Source organism: Mustela nigripes, chromosome 14 (genome assembly GCF_022355385.1).
Source record: "Mustela nigripes isolate SB6536 chromosome 14, MUSNIG.SB6536, whole genome shotgun sequence".
NCBI lineage: Eukaryota > Metazoa > Chordata > Mammalia > Carnivora > Mustelidae > Mustela > Mustela nigripes.
In genome coordinates, this window is record NC_081570.1 from 91172116 (window position 1) to 91195756 (window position 23641).

The following is a 23641-nucleotide window of genomic DNA, read 5'->3' on the forward strand; positions in this document are numbered from 1 at the left end:
TTTGTATTTGTATGATGCTTTTAACTTTTTCAAAGCACTTTTACCTATATTATCCTGTGGAAACCAGAAGCTGACTTTTATAAATGGAAAGGACATACATAAGTGATCCTAGGGTGCTTCTAGAAGTTCCAAGCCAAAAAAGCTCTCGGGTTTAATGAAAAGAAAAGTGCCCAGAAGAGAATCAAACCAGTGCTAATCAAGCAACATGCAGGTTATCAGCAGAAGACAAAAGACTATCCATTTAAAAGGTTGAGAATTCAACAGTTTAAGTAATGTAATAGCAATTCTAAGCAGGACTAAATGTACAGGGATCAGCTGGAACCACTTTTAGCCAAGATTGATTGATTTAGTTTTCACAACATCAGCCAGCCAAACAAGTAAACAAAGGTTTTTCAACTCCAACTGGTTATATCGACTTTAAACTCATTGTTGGTATTTTACCAGGTTTTGAAAATTATGAACCCAGGAGACAGACGATCTGGGACCAGATCAGGGGTGGGGGTTGTGAAGGGGGGAGTGGTTAATGCTTGTGGATTTTATAACACACACAACAAAATAGACTACATACACAGCATGAAACAGTAAGTGGAAAATAAAATGAGTACAGATAGTGAGCAACACACCCATTATATTAGGTTGATTTTTTTTAAAGAATTGCATGTCTATGATTTAGAAAAGAAAGAACCTGGGTAGGTAAATCACTGGACAAGGTTTTTTTCTAAAATCCCTTGCAGCATTGATAGATTATAATTCAGTGAAGAACACCTTGAAAACATGGTTTATCAGCAATGTCTATCTCCAGTCAGAGTAGCCCATAGTTGTTTACTTTGTCAGTTATTAACAGAAAATGGAATGACCAGTTTATGACAGAAGAAGGAAGGAAGGAAGGAAGGAAGGAAGGAAGGAAGGAAGGAAGGAAGGAAGGAAAGAAGGAAGGAAGGAAGGAAAGAAGGCGGAGGGACGGAGGGAAAGAGGAAGAAGAAAAAAAGGAACCTTCCTAAGGGCCATCAAATCCATTTCTATACTTTGTTTGGATACAAACTCTCTCCGAATTTTCCATGAGCTTCCAGACACAGTCCCAATACGCTCTGGTGGCTGGCCCTTGTTAGCTGCCAACTTAATCCATCAACTGCTTTAACAGAAAGCCCTGGAGAGCTGAGGCAGCCAAAGTATTGGCCTCGCCCAGCACGGCTGAGGAGACATCCCCCTCAATAGCTATGGAGACATGGCTCAGGATGGCTTTTTCACTAAAAGGATGTAATTGCTAATGTAGTTATTGACTTGATGGATCTGTCCCAGCTTAGCTTATTTCATTAGGGCTGTTTCCTCAGCCATATTAGGATGAAATTTCCTAGGTATCTTACTACAAAGAAGATGTCTGTCTTCCTTTCCTCCACTTTTTTCAACATGTCATTCTAATTGATTCATGGTTTTTAAGGGCTCACAATGTAGTCAACACAATATAATACATGATTATGATCCCTTAGCAGTTTATATTCTAAATGTGCCCCCCTGGTGAATACAAAACAAACAAACAAAACCCTCAACAAAAAAACAGCCTCCATATTTGAGATCCCTGAGATGCCTGTGAAAAGCTTTGCTGATTTCATGAGTCAGTTATTTTAGGCCACTTATGGTTCATTGATCCTCTTAAACAGTTGCTTGATCATTTCCTTGTTCATCAAAATATGGGCAACATCGCCAAAGAAACAGTTGTAGTCAAAAGCCTTGGATTTTTCTTTTGTAGGACATGAGTTTTTGCAGTCATTTCTCAGTTGCAAATTAGAAGACCAAGCTCCTTATTCTTCATCTGTTAGCCAAAGGAAGGTCACAGTGACAACAGTCCAAAAGCAGCTTGTAAATCCAGGTCTGATGTTTGCTACAACAGCCTAGGAAGTTTTGTTAATTCAGAGATGGCAGATTGCTTTGATCCAAATCTGAGGAATGAAACTTAGAACTCTAAAGATAGTACTTCTTGGAAGGGGCAAAGAAACTAAAATAAAAAAGAACTCATGTACAACCCCAATGACTTTGAAAACCATGTTTCCATGATTGAATCACAAAGCCCACCTGGATCTGAAGGAGAGGGTGAGAGAAGGCGCCAACACCAGGCTTCTCACCCCAGTCCTTGCCACACTGTAATTAAAGTGGTGTCAGTCTTCCACTATAAACTAGTGGTATGATTTTCAGAGGTTTATGACTCAACCATAAAAATTCACTCTGGGCTGGAAACTGGCACAAGGCAATGAAACTTGAGAACACAATTTTTGTAGAGAAAATTATTTCAGCCCTTTTTAGGTTATAGAAACATTGTTTTTAGTCTTCATTCTCACCTAATGAAAATAAATATGCTTTATATACACAAATTTTCTATGGGTTTATTGAATTTCAATAATCTATGATGTTTAAAGCCCTAAAATATTTATTTTTATGCTGTTCTTAGCCCTGAATAAGTTTTTGATGCAAGTAAGTATTAACTTTGTAGAATTTAAGTCATAAGAAAGCATGACATTTTCCCTGAAGATGCTTCTCTTCTTCCCCTTATTTTTTTCTGCACATTATTAATATTTTAAGACCAATTTCTTCCTTGGGTTTCTCAAAAATTCCTTTTTAGAAAACATGTAACACTTCTAGGGAGATGGCTATAGATATCCTCATTGGAAATAAAAGGGAATTCCACTATTTTTATAAACTGTCACTGGAAGAATCTATGGTAAGGAAGGGAATGTGATTGGTGCCTCAAAGGCCATTGATTAAAATAGTTGTTTTGGCTGTTCTGGATGGTAAAAGAAATCTTCTCCCTTTGGGAGGAAAGGATCCAGCCTAAAGTAATGGAATGAGAAGGATGGTTCTATTTTTCAGATATAGGAGTTATAAACCTGTTATTATAGCAGCTTCTTTAGATAAAACCCTGATAAAGTCACCAACCATTAGATGGCATTCGCTTTATAGAAGTTCTCACTTTAAGAAGATCTTAAAATGTATGAAGATCCATTTATGAATTCAAAATTTCTCCCTTGAAACAGCAAACAAATATGATTAGCCACAAAAAGAGAAATTAATTCTTTAAACATATTGGTTTTTCTATTCTTGTAAAAACTATAAACAAATAAATCCAGTCCTAAATTTGTTTTCAGATTAACTATACATCTTTCCATATTAAGCATGTTATTTTAATGCCATTGATTTAAAACAATTTGAAAAGTAAAGGATATATTTTGGAACTCCTTCAAAGAAAAAGGGAAGCATTATTATTTCAATTATTTTAAAGGATGAATGAACTGGAAGACATGAAATAAAGTTACCACTTAATCAGCATCCATTATGTGTCAGGAAGTTTGCTAGGCATTCACATTTACATATTACATTTCTTTACACAGTGAAGCCAAAAAAAATTCCAGTTGAAGCAGATGCTTTCTCCAAGGGGTTAAAAGAGTCTAAATCTGGAGAACAGGGGGAGGAGTGGAAGCAGCAGATCAGAGTAAAATTCAACATTGCCACTGAAGAAGGTTTTTACATTCTTGTGCCTAACATACCATAAGCACCAAGTCCACAGGCAGAGGGCATAGACTGTCCTCAGAAAGCACATGGAAAAAATTAACCCCTACTCCAAATCCATCAAGCGAGGCTGGCAGTGACTTACACTCTCCAGATAGTATGAGAGCAATGAAGGAAAGTGCTCTCACATTCTGGCTCCCTTTGCAAAAGTCAACTCCAAATGGCAGAGTTCCATCCTGATTCATTTTTAAAAAGTTGAGCTTCCTCTCCCAGGAAAAGAATAGAATACTCCAAGGGATCAGGAGAATAACTAGAGGAAACTGAAGGAGTTTTGGCTTATGTGCAGCAGGCAAGAAAAATGTTCCCAATGACCCAGTTTAAAGGACTATAACCTTGTAAGGCACAGAGAAGACACAACAGCCTGCAGGACAAGTAGCAGTTCCTTGATCAGAGGTGAAACAATTCAGTTTGACATCGCTCTGACTTTGAGGCCAAGACCACCAACAGAGCGCTCTTGGCAAGCTGCACTTAGAATCCTTGCTCAAAGGACAGGCTGGACTGGAAGTGAGAGTGTGCAAAAATTGCTGATTGGCCACTGGGATTTTCAGCCACATCAGCACACACAGGAAAGAACACTGTCAACTTGGCCCTCAATGGACAGAGATGGAAAATGAACATTGCTTTGAAAAATAGGGAGAGATCCTTCTGAGCAAACAGTTTTTGAATACCAAAAATATTTTTCTCCCAGGTAGGACACAAGCTTTTCTCTGTTTATTGTTGCTGTCTGTTTGTTTTAATGGGCTCACATTAATTTGCCAAATGAGAATATGCACTTTACACTTTCCCTCTAATATTATTTCTCTAAGACAAAAAGGTACTTGATCAAAGGCTGTATTTTTTTTTTTAATTTTATTTATTTATTTGACAGATAGAGATCACAAGTAGGCAGACAGGCAGGCAGAGAGAGAGGAAGAAGCAGGCTCCCTGCTGAGCAGAGAGCCTGATGGTGGACTCGATCCCAGAACCCTGAGATCATGACCTGAGCCGAAGGCAGAGGCTTAACCCACTGAGCCACCCAGGTGCCCCTCAAAGGCTGTATTTTGAGCACTTTCTACCTTCATCCCAATCTGAAAGTTTGGACAAAGAAGGACTGAGGTTATAGATATGACCTCCTTATATTCTGAATTTTCTCATCATCCCTGAATTTACATAATGTTTTCAAGTAAATCATTTGTGAGATAATTATGCACAAATGGATCAAAAATACTTTGATATCTTATGAATCAATTTAGATTTTGGATCACGATTTATATTTTGATGTTTGGTAATTAGGGCAGCTGTAGATTTGTAGATGAGATCTGAACAGGTCTCTTATTTTTTATGGACACCAGCAAGGAGAAATGATCACTTTATTATTTGTGCCTGAAACTACTAAGTTCTCTTTGACTGAAAAAGCTGCCCAAACTCTTAAACTATTGACTAACCCAACTTTTCTCCTCACTATTTATACTCACGATGTCTTGGAAGCTGGAAAGGAAAAGTGTGAAGTTATAAGCATGAAACTTCCCTCTGCCCTCTATAATATATACAATGTCTATTATCTATACTGAGCAGCAAACTTGCATGCTTCCTCTTCCCCATCATGGATCATACACCCCCACAACTCATTGCTCTGAATCCCCAGCATCAGAAGGCTCATCTCTGTTTCCATTTCTTGGTTTCTCCTTCTGGTCTTTATAAAAATTTATTTTGTGCAAGCTGCCACCTTGGCAAAGACCAGATAAAGTAAATCATCACCTAGCTACCACTCACCCTTCAGGCCCCTAACTAATTCCATTCCAGGAGCTTTCCCTTACCCTTGAGATTAGCTCCCTCTCCGGAATCGAACCCTGATAAGATTAGATGAGCTTTTACTATCATCTGTTTCAAAGACCTTGTCCTTTGCAGGACTCACTCCAACTGTGATCGTGATCTTTCCTACTGTCTTCTAAGCTACCTAAGAAAGGGAACTTGGTCTGCCTTGTTTCCTGCTGTGCCCTCAGCACCTAGCACAGTACCTGGAATAGCAGACCCACATGAAATACTCATCACTGCTGTTAAGTCAATAGTCACTGGTAATTTTGTGTATTATTCTTCATATGGAATATATGTCCTTTAAAAGAAGAGAAAGAAAAAAAAAAAAAAGAAGAGAAGAGAAGCATGTTTATTGGCTTCTTCATGTGCCAGCACTATGATAGAGTCGGTCTTCATTGGCCCTCTCAATAACCCTATGAAGAATGAATTTTTCTCATGTAAGTTTCCTCATTCAAAGTCACATAGTAGGGCTACAGTTTAAACACCAATCTGCCTGATTCCTAAGTATTTTCGTTACATCTTACTTCTTTTGTTCCAAATGAAATAATCACTGTGATAGAATGCAAGACTTTCCTTTCTGACTCTTCATTCACATTACAGAGGTGATCATTTATGTTACTTATGAGCTTTTAACTGGTGTCTCATTACATACCCTCCTGCCCCCTAAAACCCTTTGTCTATACAACAGCCAGAGGAATCTTCTTAAAATATAAATATAAATATAAAATATAAATATAAATGTCACTTCCTGCCTTGAATCTTCCAGGTTTTTCAATGCACCTAAAATAAACTCCAAACTCTTTGCAATAGACAATAAAGCCCTTTGTGATCTGACCTCTGCCTACTTCTCAGACCTCAGCTCCTACCACAAACCCTTTTGATCATTTTATCCATCATGTTCATCCTCTTAGTTTTCCTAGGCTATGCCAAGCTCATTCCCGTCTTTTGCACTCTTCTCTCCTTTGAAATTCTGCTGTCCTTGCATTCATATATATGACTCCATTCTTCTTGCCAGTCAGGTCCCGACTCAACTTTCACTTCCTCAGGGAAACCTCTCTGACTCCCATCCTAAAACAGCACCCCGACCTCGATCCCTGTCACGTCCACTGTACTACCCTGGGATGTTTTCTTATCTAGCCAAATCAGATCTTCACCTTCTAATTCTTACTGCCCAGGCCTCGGCCTAATGATCACTTAGCTATCCCTAAAATTCCAGAGAGGGGAGGCCTCCAAGTGTAGATTTTGTACAATGAATGTTTTTTGTGGAATTTTGAATGTAGGAAATAGATTTTAAATAGTTATTTAAAGTAATTATAATCTTAAGTGATTACGTATTTATTATTATTATTATGTAAATATAATATATAATTTAACATTTATTATGACTATATGAGTATAATTACTTCAAGTATTTAATATTTAAAGTAATAATTATTTTAAGCAATTATTAAAATGCTTTAAATAAGTAATTTAAAGTGTGACAAGTATTACAAAAGAGAAGTTGCAAAATTGAGAAATGACAAAAGAGAACTCTGAGGCATGAAAATATAAAAGCACCTATTCTAGTTTGGATAGAGGAGAGATCAATCTAATCAAGGGATAACCAAGCTGAGACCTGAAATATGTGTAGAAGTTAGTCAGGCATGGGGTAGAATGTGGGGCGGAACAACGACAGAAGAAGGTAAGAATATTCCAGGCATCCAGGCACACATGTATATCCTCCTAATCCTCTACCCCAGACATCCACTCTGTCCCATTGCCCCATTCTCATAGAATTCACAATCATCTGAAAATACAGTATTTTCTTTATTTATGGTCTGTCCCTCTCAACCATTAAGAGAAAAATTTCATGAGATCAGGGACTTAGTGTTCTAACTATTTGAGTGTCTAACTATCATTTAGGAAGTGACTGATAACTGACTTCTAAATGAATTTGTGAAGGTCTTAAGGGAATCAAGGCACAGGTGAGGTACCACAAGAAAGTCACTATGGCTGTAACGTAAGATGGAAAGAGATAATTATATAAGACAAATTGGGGTTAGGACAAATGAGTCAGCAGAGGACTGAACTGGTTGAGGGAAGTTGGATGTTACTCAAAAGTAATAAAAACATGTAAATTTTAAGCAGCTGCGTTACATGATCAAATATGTAATTTTAAAGCATTGCTCTAGCTAAAGTATGGGGAGTGGAGAGAAGAGGAGCAAAACTCGAAGAGCAGCCTATATTGGAAAAAGTTATAGTTGTCCACACGAGAAATGACAGCCTCTTGGACCAAGGTAGAGGCCATGGCAATAGATAAGAACAACTGTATTTAAAAGGCATTTGAGCAATAGAACTGAACTGATGTGATAGAATTGGACGTAGCATGTGAAGGGAGAGAAGACCACATTGATTCCTAGTTTTGAGCCATAGATGAATGATGGAGCCATTGCCTAAGGAGGAAAATCCCTGGAGATTGAGCAAGTTTGGTGCACAGAGTAAAAGCTCAGTGACTCTGTGGGGGGGTGGGTGGAGGGGATTCAGACTTTCTAGTGGATATGTCTGGTAGGAAGGTAGACATACACAAGCCTAGATCTAGGCTAAAGATAAACACACTTAGGAGTGATCTGTATTATTGTTGGTTAGCTGGTTGGATTTGTTGTCACCAAGTATTATAAGGATCTGGATTGTCTGAATTGAAATCCTAGGTCCCCACCACTTCTGTTGAGTGGTCTTGGCCGAGATACTTATTACCTGCAAGCTTCAGTTTTCTCATCTACAAAGCAGTTAATAAAAGGGTCCGCTTCACAGGATTGTTTTGAAGGTGATGTGAGCCAAAGGTGGCAATGTGCATAAAAGATTGCCTTGGATAGTGCAGGCTCTTAATAAATGTAAACAATTCTTAGCTATTATTACCCATTTGGCATTATAAAAGCTAGCATATTCATGGATTTTGTTAAATGTTACAGAGACAATGCAAAGGCAACAGAATCTCACAGGTTAAATTTTTTGTAGACTTCATCTAAATATAAATCACACAGTTCAAATCTTCAACAATAGTGAAACCTAAATTCCTCTTTACAAGCTGATGCCCGTAATTGACACAGCATGGACTGATACCATTTTAAACACATTCTATTCCATATTTATTCTGTTCTTCAAATTGTAATTTCGTCATCTTTGGTAATCAGTTACTGGAATATGAATATGCATATTTTGAGAAAGGAAGCATTGATAGGAATTAAAGTTACATATCCTAAATTCTTGTCATAATTATTTTTCCTGACCAGTCAATAAAGAAAGCATTCAAAATGTAATATTATGCTTCCCAGAGGAATACACTGAAATCTTCCACTGAATAAGTGGCTCCCTTTTTACCTATAATAGATAATATAGGTATAAAAGTATAAGTAACTTTATCAGCTGTCATTATCTTGCTCCTCTCCTTCCTCAAAAGGTACTACAGAATGGAACAGAGTACTAAGTATAAATAAAGATAAGGATAGAAGTGTGTATGGAAGTGTATATACACATATACATATTCTCATATGTATACCTATATACATATGTACAAAGTAAATTAAAATGGAATGTGAATTATAAAAACAGAATAGTTTTTTAAAGGTAATGAATTTTTGCCCTGGAAGGAACCCTAAAGGTTACATAGTCCAGTGGCCTCATCAAACAGTTGCAATATCTGAAGTCCAAAACATGGGATAAATTGCTTGAGTTCATGGAATAATCTATGGCTGGGTCACAATAGAATGCTGGTCTCCTAGCTCCTAGCCCAGGGTTTCTCCACTATACTGTGACTGACAGATTTACTATGACATTTTATTTAAAATGGATTCTGGTGGAATCATAAGTATGTTTGTTGTGTTCAACATTCCATAGCTCTACTATAGTAGCTAAACAGATTCAAAAGCTAACCAAAGGTTAACTGATTACTTATATCTCTTTATTTAATCATATATTACAGGGTTAAAAAAATAAATAACCCAAGATACACAATTAAAAGATTCATACAGCGACTCACTGTCTACAAAAGATTTGAAAATAAGGTTGACATCTGTTACGAAAAAGGATTAATTAGGTATTACTTTAAATGATGAATCTTGGCTCCATTTCCCAAGAGAACAGTTGGTAAATGTACTGTTCTAATTAGGGATTTGGATCAAAATATCATTTTATTCTAATCATGAAGCCTATTAAGATTTTTATTAATACTATCAGTTTTACTACCTATGTACATCACACATGTTTATATGACAAGCATAAATACTTTGTCTGGTGCAATAAGCAATCTTATAAACGGTGTAACATTTACAGTTGAGGGTTATTAATGTAGGGCTAAATTGCTATATCATAATTGCCTTTCATCATGGCATGCTTTCTTCATATGTTATTAAAGATATTATGCTCTTAAAACCTCATAAGATCCCATAAAATGAGTGACAGACAAAGCAAGGCTATCCCCAAAAGTTTAAATCATGGGCTTGTTCCTCCAAAAAGTTCTTTCAAAAAAAAAAAAAAAAGAAGGGAATCTTTATGCCCTTCAACGGACGAATGGATAAGGAAAATGTGGTCCATATACACTATGGAGTATTATGCCTCCATCAGAAAGGATGAATACCCAACTTTTGTAGCAACATGGATGGGACTGGAAAAAATTATGCTGAGTGAAATAAGTCAAGCAGAGAGAGTCAATTATCATATGGTTTCACTTACTTGTGGAGCATAACAAATATCATGGAGGACATGGGGAGTTGGAGAGGAGAAGGGAGTTGGGGGAAATTGGAAGGGGAGGTGAACCATGAGAGACCATGGACTCTGAAAAACAATCTGAGGGGAATGAAGTGGTGGGGGGGGTGGGAGGTTGGGGTACCAGGTGGTGGGTATTATAGAGGGCACAGATTGCATGGAGCACTGGGTGTGGTGCAAAAATAATGAATACTGTTATGCTGAAAATAAATAAATTTAATTAAAAAAAGAAAAAAGAAAAAAGAAAGCATGTGCTACATACCACAACTCTCATCTACGGTCTTCCCACTGTATCCAAGTCCAGTCATATGACTTGTCCCAGCTCCTACCACACAGCATTTGGAAGGGCAGTGCAGATAATAAAAGGAACACAGAAATTCAAATGTGCAGTCCTGGGCTCAGTTACTGCCCTTACTACTTACTCACTCCGTCCTTTTAGGCTGGTTACTCAATCCCCTAAACTCTTCCTATCTTCGTGTGATGATAATATCCCAATTTCTCAGGGAGTATTGTGAGAATTACATGAGATAATGTATGGGTACAATATACAGTGTTACTTATTTATTCAATAATTATCAAGTACCTCTCCTAGAATTTAAGAATAGCTGTTACACATTTCCAAAAGTGAACGAAGCCACTGGTTGGTGCGGTGGTGCTGAAGGGAGAGAATGGAGGAAGTTAAAATGGAAACATATGTATGTGCATAAATAAATATTAAACTGCTTGCTGATTTCCACTTATAACATGCTTATTTTTAATGAATTTTTGATTATTTATTTATGGAAAAGAATTATCTTAATCTTACTTAGAGCAATCACAGAAAATTACTTCTTTTAAAATTTTCATTATAATGGGCAGAAGGATAAAAACACGAAATCACACCATTCAAAAACTGACATTTAGAAATGCTAGTTGCATGAGGAGGCCTGGTCTGTTGTAAATGTGTCCTTACTGCCACCACTGAACGCTATCAACTCAAAGGATGAGGAGGTAATTGTGGCCGAGACAGAGCTCACAGTCGGGGCTTAGATGGGAGAGGAGGTATCTGCTGGATGGATTTTCACAGACAGAAAGGAAGGAGCCTCACAGGAAGAATGTGAGAATAGGAGGGTAATTAGGTAGTACATCTTTAAAAACATCTATTGAATGTACTTCTTGAGAGAGTAGATTGTAAGCAGGGAAATCTTATCCAAAAATGATAACAACCATGTGTGCACTGTAAATTATATTCTTATTTAGACTCATATTTTTAAATTTCTTTTTTTTTTATAAACATTTATTTTTATCCCCAGGGGTACAGGTCTGTGAATCACCAGGTTTACACACTTCACAGCACTCACCAAAGCACATACCCTCCCCAATGTCCATAATCCCACCCCCTTCTCCCAAACCCCCTCCCCCCAGCAACCCTCAGTTTGTTTTGTGAGATTAAGAGTCACTTATGGTTTGTCTCCCTCCCAATCCCATCTTGTTTCATTGATTCTTCTCCTACCCACTTAAGCCCCCATGTTGCATCACCACTTCCTCATATCAGGGAGATCATATGATAGTTGTCTTTCTCTGCTTGACTTATTTCGCTAAGCATGATACGCTCTAGTTCCATCCATGTTGTTGCAAATGGCAAGATTTCATTTCTTTTGATGGCTGCATAGTATTCCATTGTGTATATATACCACATCTTCTTGATCCATTCATCTGTTGATGGACATCTAGGTTCTTTCCATAGTTTGGCTATTGTGGACATTGCTGCTATAAACATTCGGGTGCATGTGTCCCTTTGGATCACTACATTTGTATCTTTAGGGTAAATACCCAATAGTGCAATTGCTGGGTCATAGGGCAGTTCTATTTTCAACATTTTGAGGAACCTCCATGCTGTTTTCCAGAGTGGCTGCACCAGCTTGCATTCCCACCAACAGTGTAGGAGGGTTCCCCTTTCTCCGCATCCTCGCCAGCATCTGTCATTTCCTGACTTGTTGATTTTAGCCATTCTGACTGGTGTGAGGTGATATCTCATTGTGGTTTTGATTTGTATTTCCCTGATGCCGAGTGATATGGAGCACTTTTTCATGTGTCTGTTGGCCATCTGGATGTCTTCTTTGCAGAAATGTCTGTTCATGTCCTCTGCCCATTTCTTGATTGGATTATTTGTTCTTTGGGTGTTGAGTTTGCTAAGTTCTTTATAGATTCTGGACACTAGTCCTTTATCTGATATGTCGTTTGCGAATATCTTCTCCCATTCTGTCAGTTGTCTTTTTATTTTGTTAACTGTTTCCTTTGCTGTGCAAAAGCTTTTGATCTTGATGAAATCCCAATAGTTCATTTTTTCCCTTGCTTCCCTTGCCTTTTGCGTTGTTCCTAGGAAGATGTTGCTGCGGCTGAGGTCGAAGAGGTTGCTGCCTGTGTTCTCCTCAAGGATTTTGATGGATTCCTTTCGCACATTGAGGTCCTTCATCCATTTTGAGTCTATTTTTGTGTGTGGTGTAAGGAAATGGTCCAATTTCATTTTTCTGCATGTGGCTGTCCAATTTTCCCAGCACCATTTATTGAAGAGGCTGTCTTTTTTCCATTGGACATTCTTTCCTGCTTTGTCGAAGATTAGTTGACCATAGAGTTGAGGGTCTATTTCTGGGCTCTCTATTCTGTTCCACTGATCTATGTGTCTGTTTTTGTGCCAGTACCATGCTGTCTTGATGATGACAGCTTTGTAATAGAGCTTGAAGTCCAGAATTGTGATGCCACCAACGTTGGCTTTCTTTTTCAATATCCCTTTGGCTATTCGAGGTCTTTTCTGGTTCCATATAAATTTTAGCATTATTTGTTCCATTTCTTTGAAAAAGATGGATGGTACTTTGATAGGAATTGCATTTTCCGCTAAGGTCAGGAACACGGCAGGGATGTCCATTATCACCACTGCTATTCAACATAGTACTAGAGGTCCTAGCCTCAGCAATCAGACAACAAAAGGAAATTAAAGGCATCCAAATCGGCAAAGAAGAAGTCAAATTATCACTCTTCGCAGATGATATGATACTATATGTGGAAAACCCAAAAGACTCCACTCCAAAACTGCTAGAACTTATACAGGAATTCAGTAAAGTGTCAGGATATAAAATCAATGCACAGAAATCAGTTGCATTTCTCTACACCAACAGCAAGACAGAAGAAAGAGAAATTAAGGAGTCAATCCCATTTACAATTGCATCCAAAACCATAAGATACCTAGGAATAAACCTAACCAAAGAGACACAGAATCTATACTCAGAAAACTATAAAGTACTCATGAAAGAAATTGAGGAAGACACAAAGAAATGGAAAAATGTTCCATGCTCCTGGATTGGAAGAATAAATATTGTGAAAATGTCTATGCTACATATTTTTAAATTTCTTAAAATTAATTTATAACGTCTTTCACCCAGTAAGCTAACTAAACCTTTGTGAGATCCAGTGACAAGGAAGTTTCTGGAAGCAATGCTTTTAGAAGTGTGTTCAAAGTGAAAGAGGCTGCCTCAAAGTGATTGCCCTTAACCTCTGATCCTATGGTTGTTCTTAACAGCCACCATGCTCTCAGTCTCAGCAGTAAATGAAATCTTTGCATGAAGACCAACTTGGAATAAAATTTCTAAAAGATGTTTACAAGACCCATTTTTAGAATTCAAAATGAAAATAGTTTTATAGAGATCCATAAAATGCTTATTCTTACACCTTATTTACTTTACTGAAGAGAAGAATGCCAATGAGAAAAATTGGCACTACATTTTAGCTATTTAAATGTTCATACCCAGACATATTTCAGAAGTAGCAATAAAGAAACAAGTATTAACTTCACACTGAATATACATCGCAGGGCACATCTCAAAAGTAGTTAGGCCACATGCTGCTTACTGCTACAAATACAAAAGTCTGCATCAGTCTATTATCAAAAGTCCCAAGCTCAACTAGCTAAAAGCACTCCCTTGTAAATTGCCATTGTTGGTCCCTCTCGGTCTCATGAACTGCTCTGGCAAAACTCCACATGGGATAAACCCAATTACCTGCCTCTAGGCTGTATCTTTGAAGCTGGGCATCAATGAAGAGACTTATACAGCTGAATAAATTTGGATCACCACATTTTTATGATCATTAACCTCTTCCAATAGAGTCTTTGTTCTTCAATTCTGAATCCTAGGATCTCTTGCCCTCTCAATGAATTTACTTCTTTGGTTGGTCTTTCCCTCCCCTTCATCTTAAACCACCCCTCCAATTGGATTATTTCATTAACACATAAGTGTTTTCTACTGTTTTGGATCTTTAAAAAAGTTGTTTAGGTTTTTGTTTTTGGTTTTGGTTTTGGTTTTTTGTTTTTTTAAGCATCTCATACTCTCACAGTTACTGCTCTATATTTCTCTTTCTGTTTGTATCCAAATGTTTTAAAAAACATTCTTCTGGTCTTGGCTTTATTTCTGAACCTTCTGTTCACCTTTCAACTCACTCAAATCTGTCATCCGCCTGCAATACTCTATCTAACTCACTCTTGTGAAGTTGACACTGACCTCCTTAATGGATTTCTAAGAATTGACCCAAGGGGCCACCATTTCTCAAAACCATGGGCTTCATTGACTCTTTGACACCACAGTTCCTCCTACAACTTTGGCAATTCTTTCTCAGTCTCCTTTGACAGTTAGTTAACTCTTTTACTTCAACATCTCAATGTTAAGTTCCTTGGGTTCTTTTCTTAGACTCTCTATCTAAGTGGTCTCATTCAGTCTCATGATTTTAAAAATATTATCTGTGCTAATGATGCCCAAATTGATACTGCCAATCCTAATCCCCAAAATGACAGATTCATATCCAATTGACTACTTGACTCACCATTTAAATGCCTAAGGATCATTGAAAACCAACTTTTCCAATATGAACAAGTTCCCTCCACTACCCCTTTCAATGATTTTGCTTCCTATTTCACTTAAATCCAGTCTCTTTAACATGGTCCCCAAAGATCTGCAGGACTTGGCCTCTGTACAGATCTTCAAACTCCATCTTATATTTCCACACAGCGACTTCAATGAACAAATTCTGAAAAAGTTCCTAGAGAACACCAACCTTTCACCTGCCTCAGGTTTTACACATTATCTTCTCTGCTTAGACAACTCCTTCACTTCTCCTCACCCATCCATTTACAGTCTTCACTTGGCTAATATCAACTCATTTATTAATATTCAGTTCAAATATTATACCCACCACCTCTCCAATATAACTTAGCTCCCACTCCCCAGCTGTAATTCTGTCTTTTCGGAGCCAGTTAATTTACTTCATAGAAGTTATCACAACATTTAATTATATAATTATGTGAGTGTTTATGTCCAACTTTTCTAATAGATGATAAACACCATGAATCAGGGACATTTTCTATTTTATTTACCACTGTAACAATACTGTGTGGTTCAATATACATGAGTTCCTGAACCAATTGAATAAAAGCTTATTATTAGTTAATCAGATTAAATCATTTAATCTTTGTAATGATAGTGCATATAATATTGCTTGTGTGTAATAGAAATATAAAACATTTAGTATTTGTGTCTCATATAATATTCAAATTTACACAAGGTGTGGCATGGCATAACTACCTTGAAAGTTCTCCAGTTCACAGTGTCTCTATTTTGTATTATTGCATTTGGAATCCCAAACATAATTTCTGTTAGCAAATAATGCAACTGAGGCTTAGAAACCCATGAGATTAGTAAAATTCACATTTCTGTAAGATGGTAGATCTTGTCATGTCAAGTGTTCCCTACCATGTATTAAACTGCATCAAGAAACGTAGTTGTATAACACTGCCTCAGGAATAAATTTTAGGGGTGCCTGGGTGGCTTGGTCAGTTAAGTGTCAGACTCTTGATTTTAGCTCAGATCATGGACTCAGGATTGTGAGATCAAGTCCCATGTCAGGCTCCATGCTCAGCAGGGAATCTGCTTGAGATTCCTTCCCTCTCCCTCTGCCCCTCCCCACTGCTCATGCAGCTCTCTATCTCAAATAAAGAAATAAATCTTTAAAAAAAATAAATTTTAAACTGAGTATTAGGGCAGAAAAACAACTTTGTCATTTAGTCCCTTGAAAGACAATCACAAGAAACATTAACTTTGATGCCAGTAATAAAATTCTATTACCAAATTCACCCCCACCCCTCCCACCAAGGACAATGATAAATAACCTTGGCAACAGAATGAAATGTTTAAAATGATTCCATCTAGGGATAAACTACATCATCTTGATTTCCTGGTTCCATGGACTCATTAAAATCAGATAACGTGCTATGGGAGGAACCCCCCTAATTTTTAGGAGAGGAATATGATAAAAATTGTAACTGATTTGGCCTATTAAAACTGTCTTCAGGGTGCCTGGGTGCCTCAGTCGGTTAAGCAGCCAACTTTTGATTTTGACTCAGGTCAAGAACTCAGTCCTGGGATTAAACCCCGTGCTTGGCTCCATGCTCAGAGGGGGGTCTGCCCCTTCTCCCTGGGTCCATCTCCCCCCTCTCAAATAAATAAATAAATCTTTTAAAAAAATGCTGTCTTCCACATACCTATCCATTCATCGAGTAACCCACAAATTTATTTTGCCAGCTATTTTCTAAATTTAAACATATAGGCAGCTAAGTCCTATTCATATAGTGACTCAGGCAGGTTGCTGTAGCATTAGCAAGCAGACTCACATCAAGCCATTTCTCAAAGAACTACTGCTTTGCCTTATTGTTAATATAAACAATAATAGTGATAGATAACATTTACTCAATACTAGCAATGGTAGAAGCACTATTCTAGATTTTTTAAAGTGCTACTTTACTATATTCTCTAAACTCTATTTTATTGTCAAACCACTCTTTAAGATAGACATTATTTTTGCCATTTTGTTTATAGACTGAAGCTCATGGATCATGAAAATGAGCTTCAAGATTGCTCAGCTGGTAGGTTGTAGAACTGGAATGTTAACTCGGGTTTATCTACTTAGAACCCATTTTCTTTACATACTGGCAATATAGTAGTCTCCTCTTATCCTGGGGGGATACGTTCTGAGACCCTCAGTGGATGCCTGAAACTGCAGATACTATCAAACCCAATGTGCTCTGCTTTTTCCTATATAGACATACCTATGATAAAGTTTAACTTAATTAAACTTACTGTGCCTAATTAGCAGAGTAAGAGATTAATGGTAATGATATTAAAATAGAACAAGTATCACAATGTACTGTAAATAAAAAGCTGTGTGAAGGTGGTCTAATCTCTCAAAATATTTTTGTATTATACCTACCCTTGTTCTTCTGATGATCTGAGATGATAAATTGCCTACAAGGTGAGATGAAGAGAAGTGAATGATGAAGGCACCATGACATAGCATTAGACAACTACTGAACTGCTGACCATTCATCCTAAGGACCCCATTGATTGTGAGTGACTGCAACCACAGGAAGTGAAGCCACAGGTACCAGGGGAGGCTCTACCATGTTCACCAGCCTTTGTCCTTTCTGATTAGGTAATCTTGTTTCCTTTATTTTTAGGGTAATAATTATGGTTCTTTTTCTGCATATCTCAGGTTTTCCTAAGAATTTTTTAAAACTTCCATTAAGAATGGATCTGTACTTGAGGAACTACAGAACACTCATGAAAGAAATTGAAGAATACACAAAAAGATGGAAGACCATTCCATGCTCTTGGATCGGAAGAATAAACATTGTTAAAATGTCTATACTGCCTAGAGCAATCTATACTTTTAATGCCATTCCGATCAAAATTGCACCGGTATTCTTCAAAGAGCTGGAGCAAATAATCCAAAAATTTGTATGGAATCAGAAGAGACCCTGAATTGCTAATGAAATGTTGAAAAACAAAAATAAAATGGGGGGCATCACGTTACCTGATTTCAAGCTTTACTACAAAGCTGTCATCACCAAGACAGCATGGTACTGGCATAAAAACAGACACTTAGATCAGTGGAACAGAGTAGAGAGCCCAGATATGGACCCTCAACTCTAAGGTCAAATAATCTTTGACAAAACAGGAAAAAATATACAGTGCAAAAAAGACAGTCTCTTCAATAAATGGTGCTTGGAAAACTGGGCAGCTATATGTAGAAGAATGAAACTCGACCATTCTCTTACACTGTACACAAAGATAAACTCAATGGATAAAAGACCTCAACATGAGACAGGAATCCATCAGACTCCTAGAGGAGAACATAGGCAGTAATCTCTTCTATATCAGCCACAGCAACTTCTTTCAAGATATGTCTCCAAAGGCAAAGGAAACAAAAGCGAAAATAAACTTTTGGGACTTCATCAAAATCAAAAGCTTCTGCACAGCAAAGGAAACAGTCAAAAAAACAAAGAGGCAAACCATGGAATGGGAGAAGTTATTTGCAAATGACAGTACAGAAAAAAGGTTGATATCCAGGATCTATAATGAACTCCTCAAACTCAACACACACGAAACAGGCAAACATATCAAAAAATGGGCAGAAGTTATGAACAGACACTTCTCCAATCAAGACATACAAATGGCTATCAGACACATGAAAAAATGTTCACCATCACTAGTCCTCAGGGAGATTCAAATTAAAACCACATTGAGATATCACCTTACACCAGTTAGAACGGCCAAAATTAACAAAACAGAAAACAACATGTGTTGGAGAGGATGTGGAGAAAGCGGAACCCTCTTACACTGTTGGTGGGAATGCAAGTTGGTGCAGCCTCTTTGGAGAACAGTGTGGAGATTCCTCAAGAAATTAAAAATAGAGCTTCCCTATGACCCTGCAATTGCACTCCTGGGTATTTACCCCAAAGATACAGATGGAGTGAAAAGAAGGGCCATCTGTACCCCAATGTCTATAGCAGCAATGGCCACAGTCGCCAAACTATGGAAAGAGCCAAGATGCCCTTCAATGGATGAATGGATAAGGAAGATGTGGTCCATATACACTATGTAGTATTATGCCTCCATCAGAAAGGATGAACACCCAACTTTTGTAGCAACATGGACGGGACTGGAAGAGATTATGCTGAGTGAAATAAGTCAAGCAGAGAGAGTCAAGTATCCTATGGTTTCACTTATTTGTGGAGCATAACAAATAGCATGGAGGACATGGGGAGTTAGAGAGGAGAAGGGAGTTGGAGTAAATTAGAAGGGGAGGTGAATCACGAGAGACTATGGACTCTGAAAAACAATCTGAGGGGTTTGAAGTGGCAGGGGGATGGGAGCTTGGGGTACCGGGTGGTGGGTATTATAGAGGGCACGGATTGCATGGAGCACTGGGTGTGGTGAAAAAATAATGAATACTGTTTTTCTGAAAATAAATAAATCAATTTAATAAAAAAAAAAGAATGGGTGTGAATAACAACAAGATGGCAATTATGTGAGGTACAGAATGTGTCAACTAACTTCATGGTGGTAAACATTTTGCATTATGTACATATATCAAATCATCACATCATGCAACTTAAAATTCCACAATATTATATGTCAATTATATCCTGATAAATATATATCAAGGGGAAGGAAAAATTATATCTTGATAAATATATATCAAGGGGAAGAAAAAAAAAGAAATGGGTAAGAGATATGAGGTCAGAAAGAAGAAAGAAATCCAATTTTTCACTTACCAGATGTTGATCTTGGGCATATTATCTTATTTCAAAAAGCCTCAATTTCCTTGTCTGTAAAGCAAGAATAAAAATAATTATAAGCTATTTTGTGGCTTCTCTTGAGAAATAGAGTGCATGTCATACACCAGATATACTCCTCAGCCCATAGGAGATGCCCATTAGGTGATAGCTGGAATTACATTTTTAAAAATTGTTTTTCAATATCACTTTGGCACTTGTTAACTGTGTGACTTTCAGAGGATTACTTAACCTCCCCAGGTTTCATTTCTGTTTAACTAAAATAGCAATTATATTATTATTACGTGCTTAATCATTTTGTCCAAATCAATCTTTTGCTCAAACTGGCATACTTTTGAGAATGAAAAAGACATCAAAATAACTGAAGTCATGACTTATGAAATATTCACTAAAATTGGTTTCATTTATGCTTATAGGCCTAAAACATAGTTCTGTAGAAAAATAGTTATAAAATGAACTTATTTCTTAAAAAGCTAAATAACATATATTTGTGTACTTAAAGCCAAGTGAAATTTTTTTTCATAATATCATCTAGAATCATCCTCAAAATTATGGTTTCTGCCCAATATATTTTAAATTCTTGATACCTCTAATTGACTGTTCTATATAGAACATAGCATTTGAGAAAATATTCTATATACAGCACTGAGGAATATGGTCTGTTCAGCATAAATTCTGCTAAATCCAACTAGTCTCAATTTTATTTTTTCATATTTAAGTGGAAATAATTCATCTTAAATATTTTTTGCCTCCATTCAAAATAGCAATGTTCAACAAAAAGAATTACAGTTGTAACTTGTCAGTAAGTTGATACTTTTTATTATTCTTTTGAATGTTTCACCAAATTTGGATTCTCTAATATCATTGATCCTCTCAATTTCTGTTTATTGTGATACAGAAAATAAATGTATACAAATAAAAACCAGAAGCTCATCAAAAGATTCTTTCTACCAAATGAAATATTCTATAATATAATTGTAGAATTTTAGAGCTAATTAGTGTACATTTACATTCTTATCATTTAATTTGCTCAATTGTTTCCTTTATGAGAATAAATTTCTATGACTTCCTGTTTTCATTCTTGTCTTCAGTAATTGCAGTTACCTTCAAAGTTTCAAAAGTTGAAATTCCATTCTGACACAGTGATTAAATATTTCTAATTTTTTTAACAACATGAAATATTAGGAAATTTGGCTACAAAAAAAAAAAAACAATATAACCCTAGGACAATTAGAATGATTTACAAAATCATTCAATTGAAGCTCAAACATATCTAAAATTGAGTTTGTGACATGTCATAAGAAGAGAAAATGTATATTGCCATGATAATGTGTGTGTTCAATACAAGCTCTTTCAAAAAAATTTCATAGTTCAGTTCTTTGTGTATGTATAGAATATTTGTAAATTTTGATCATTATAGTTTTATATTTCAAAGAACAGAATACTATAGCTTATTTGAATTATAAATTATGAATGTACCATAACAAATTTCCTGTACATGTCTCCTCCATAAATTTCTTTTTTATTTTTTTTTAAGATTTTATTTATTTAATTGACAGACAGAGATCACAAGTAGGCAGAGAGAGAGGAGGAAGCAGGCTCCCTGCTGAGCAGAGAGCCCGATGTAGGGCTGGATCCCAGGACCCTGGGACCATGACCTGAGCCAAAGGCAGAGGCTTTAACCCACTGAGCCACCCAGGTGCCCCTTCCTCCATAAATTTCTTAATTCACTAGGAAACCATTTTTTTACCATACATTATGCTACACAAAATTTATAATCATCTTATCTCCATGACAGCAAATACATCTTCAGTGTTCACCTTTACAAATAAATTAACAAAGATGTTCAAAATAATATTTCACTTTCAATATAATGAATTTCCAAAACAAATTACTTAAGTTCTGTGAATTGGATTTAGAGGAAATCAAACCATTTCCAAAATGTAACTAATTTTTCAATTTGCAATTTGATGACTGACGTAAATGTATGTGAGCTGCTTCTACTATAGAGGTGATAATATGTGTATGTTTAAATGTGAATGAAATTCTACTGTGAAAGCAATGTGTGAACAGTTACCACTGCACACTTCATACGTACACAGGAAATCTTCAATATCCACAGCAGAAATAATTTACAAAAATCATGTGATCTAGATGAAAACTCATGCTTCACAAAGTGATTATGTACATAAGTGAAACTTTTGCAGCTATATGTATTAAAGCATATTTTGGCCCAGTGTTTGTAAACAAATACTAATTTGGGAGGTTATTTTTATTGTGGCATAATGTGTGCAACATAGAATTTACCACTTTAATGACTTTTAGATGTATGATTTAGTGACATTAAGTACATTCAAAATGTTCTGCAAACATAACTACTATCCAGTAGTTTTTCATCACCCTAAAAACGAATTCTGTGCCCATTAAACACTAACTCCCATTTTCCCACCTGTGGGCCCCTGATACGTTCTATTCTGCTCTTTATCACTATGAATTTGCCTATTCTAAGTACTCATATAAGTGGAATCACACAATATTTGTCTTTTGTATCTGGCTTATGTCACTTAGATAATATGCTTAAGAGTTTGTCCATGTTATTGAACGTATCCAAATTCCATTCCTTTTCAAGGCAGAGCAATAATCACTAATACTAATATTTGAAGTAAATACTAGTATTTCTGGTTCATATAGGGTCTTATTGTCAATGATATCACACACATTGGGTGGAAAATGTCAGCAAATACTTGTGTAAATTACATTTTCATCACCAACTTAATTGAGAAATGGAAATTCAGAGCTCAATTTTTCACAATACATGTTCTTTCATCTTCCAGGGAAGGTGTGTGTGTGTGTGTGTGTGTGTGTGTGTTGATGCCAGAATATTCTACCGTCAAAAAGTTACCCCCCAAAATAGGTATAAATTTATAAGTTCAGGCCATTCCGTGAATAAAAAATACATTATCATAGGAAGAAGAGGCCACACTCTAATAAGGTATCCAAGTATGTAAGTGATATTAATCTTCAGGATTCAGGAACTAGAAATAATAATTCATGGTATGTCTCACAAAAACCTTAAATTATTCTGTATTTTTTGTAAAATGTTATTTTTGTCTTTAAATAATAATGAGAGACTATTATAAGTAAATCATTTTTCTGTGATAGAATTATACTAAAATTTTCAATTTTCTGTGTCAAGAAACTATAATAATAAATACATGGCTTTTATTATTATTATAAAGCAATATGTTATGATAAGATTATATAATTCAATAACATGTAAAAATGAACTCTACCATGTAGACATTTGAGAACCTTAAATTAAGATAATATTAATTTTAAAAATTATTTAGCAATTGGAAGATACTACCAGAAATATTTAAAATTTAAATACATTATTTTTTCCAACTTTATTTAGATATAACTGACATAACATTGAGTAAGTTTAAGATGTACAAGATGATTTGATATGCATAAATGTGAAATAATTACTACAATAAGGTTACATCTCGGTTATACTTTTGGTAAGAACTTTAAAAATTTACTATTCTAGCAACTTGCAGGTATATAATATATGATTATTAAATGTAGTCACCATATAGTACCTATCTCCTTACTCACTATTAGTTTGTTCAGATGTATTATTTTTTTCATAATGTAGTCCAGGTACATTGTATGTTTCTAGAAATTTATCCGTTTATTCTAGGCTGTCCAATTTGTGGTGTAGAATTTCTCATATTAGTCTCTAGTGATCCTTTGTATTTATGTGGTATCAGTTGTAATGCCTCCTCTTTCATTTATAATCATATATCTGAATCCTCTCTCTTTTTTGTTGGGTAGTCTAGCTAAAGGATTGTTAATTTTGTTTATCTTTTCAAAGAATCAACCTTTGCT

General features: G+C 36.2%; 1 long non-coding RNA gene across 1 annotated transcript in view; it reads right to left on the minus strand.

The window, feature by feature from the left end:
- LOC132002266 (uncharacterized) overlaps positions 1-23641 on the minus strand; it is a 171103-nt gene that overhangs the window by 60098 nt on the left and 87364 nt on the right. Inside the window, exon 3 of the long non-coding RNA XR_009399783.1 lies at positions 19730-19783. This is a non-coding gene — a long non-coding RNA (uncharacterized LOC132002266). The remainder of the gene's footprint in view (positions 1-19729; positions 19784-23641) is intronic.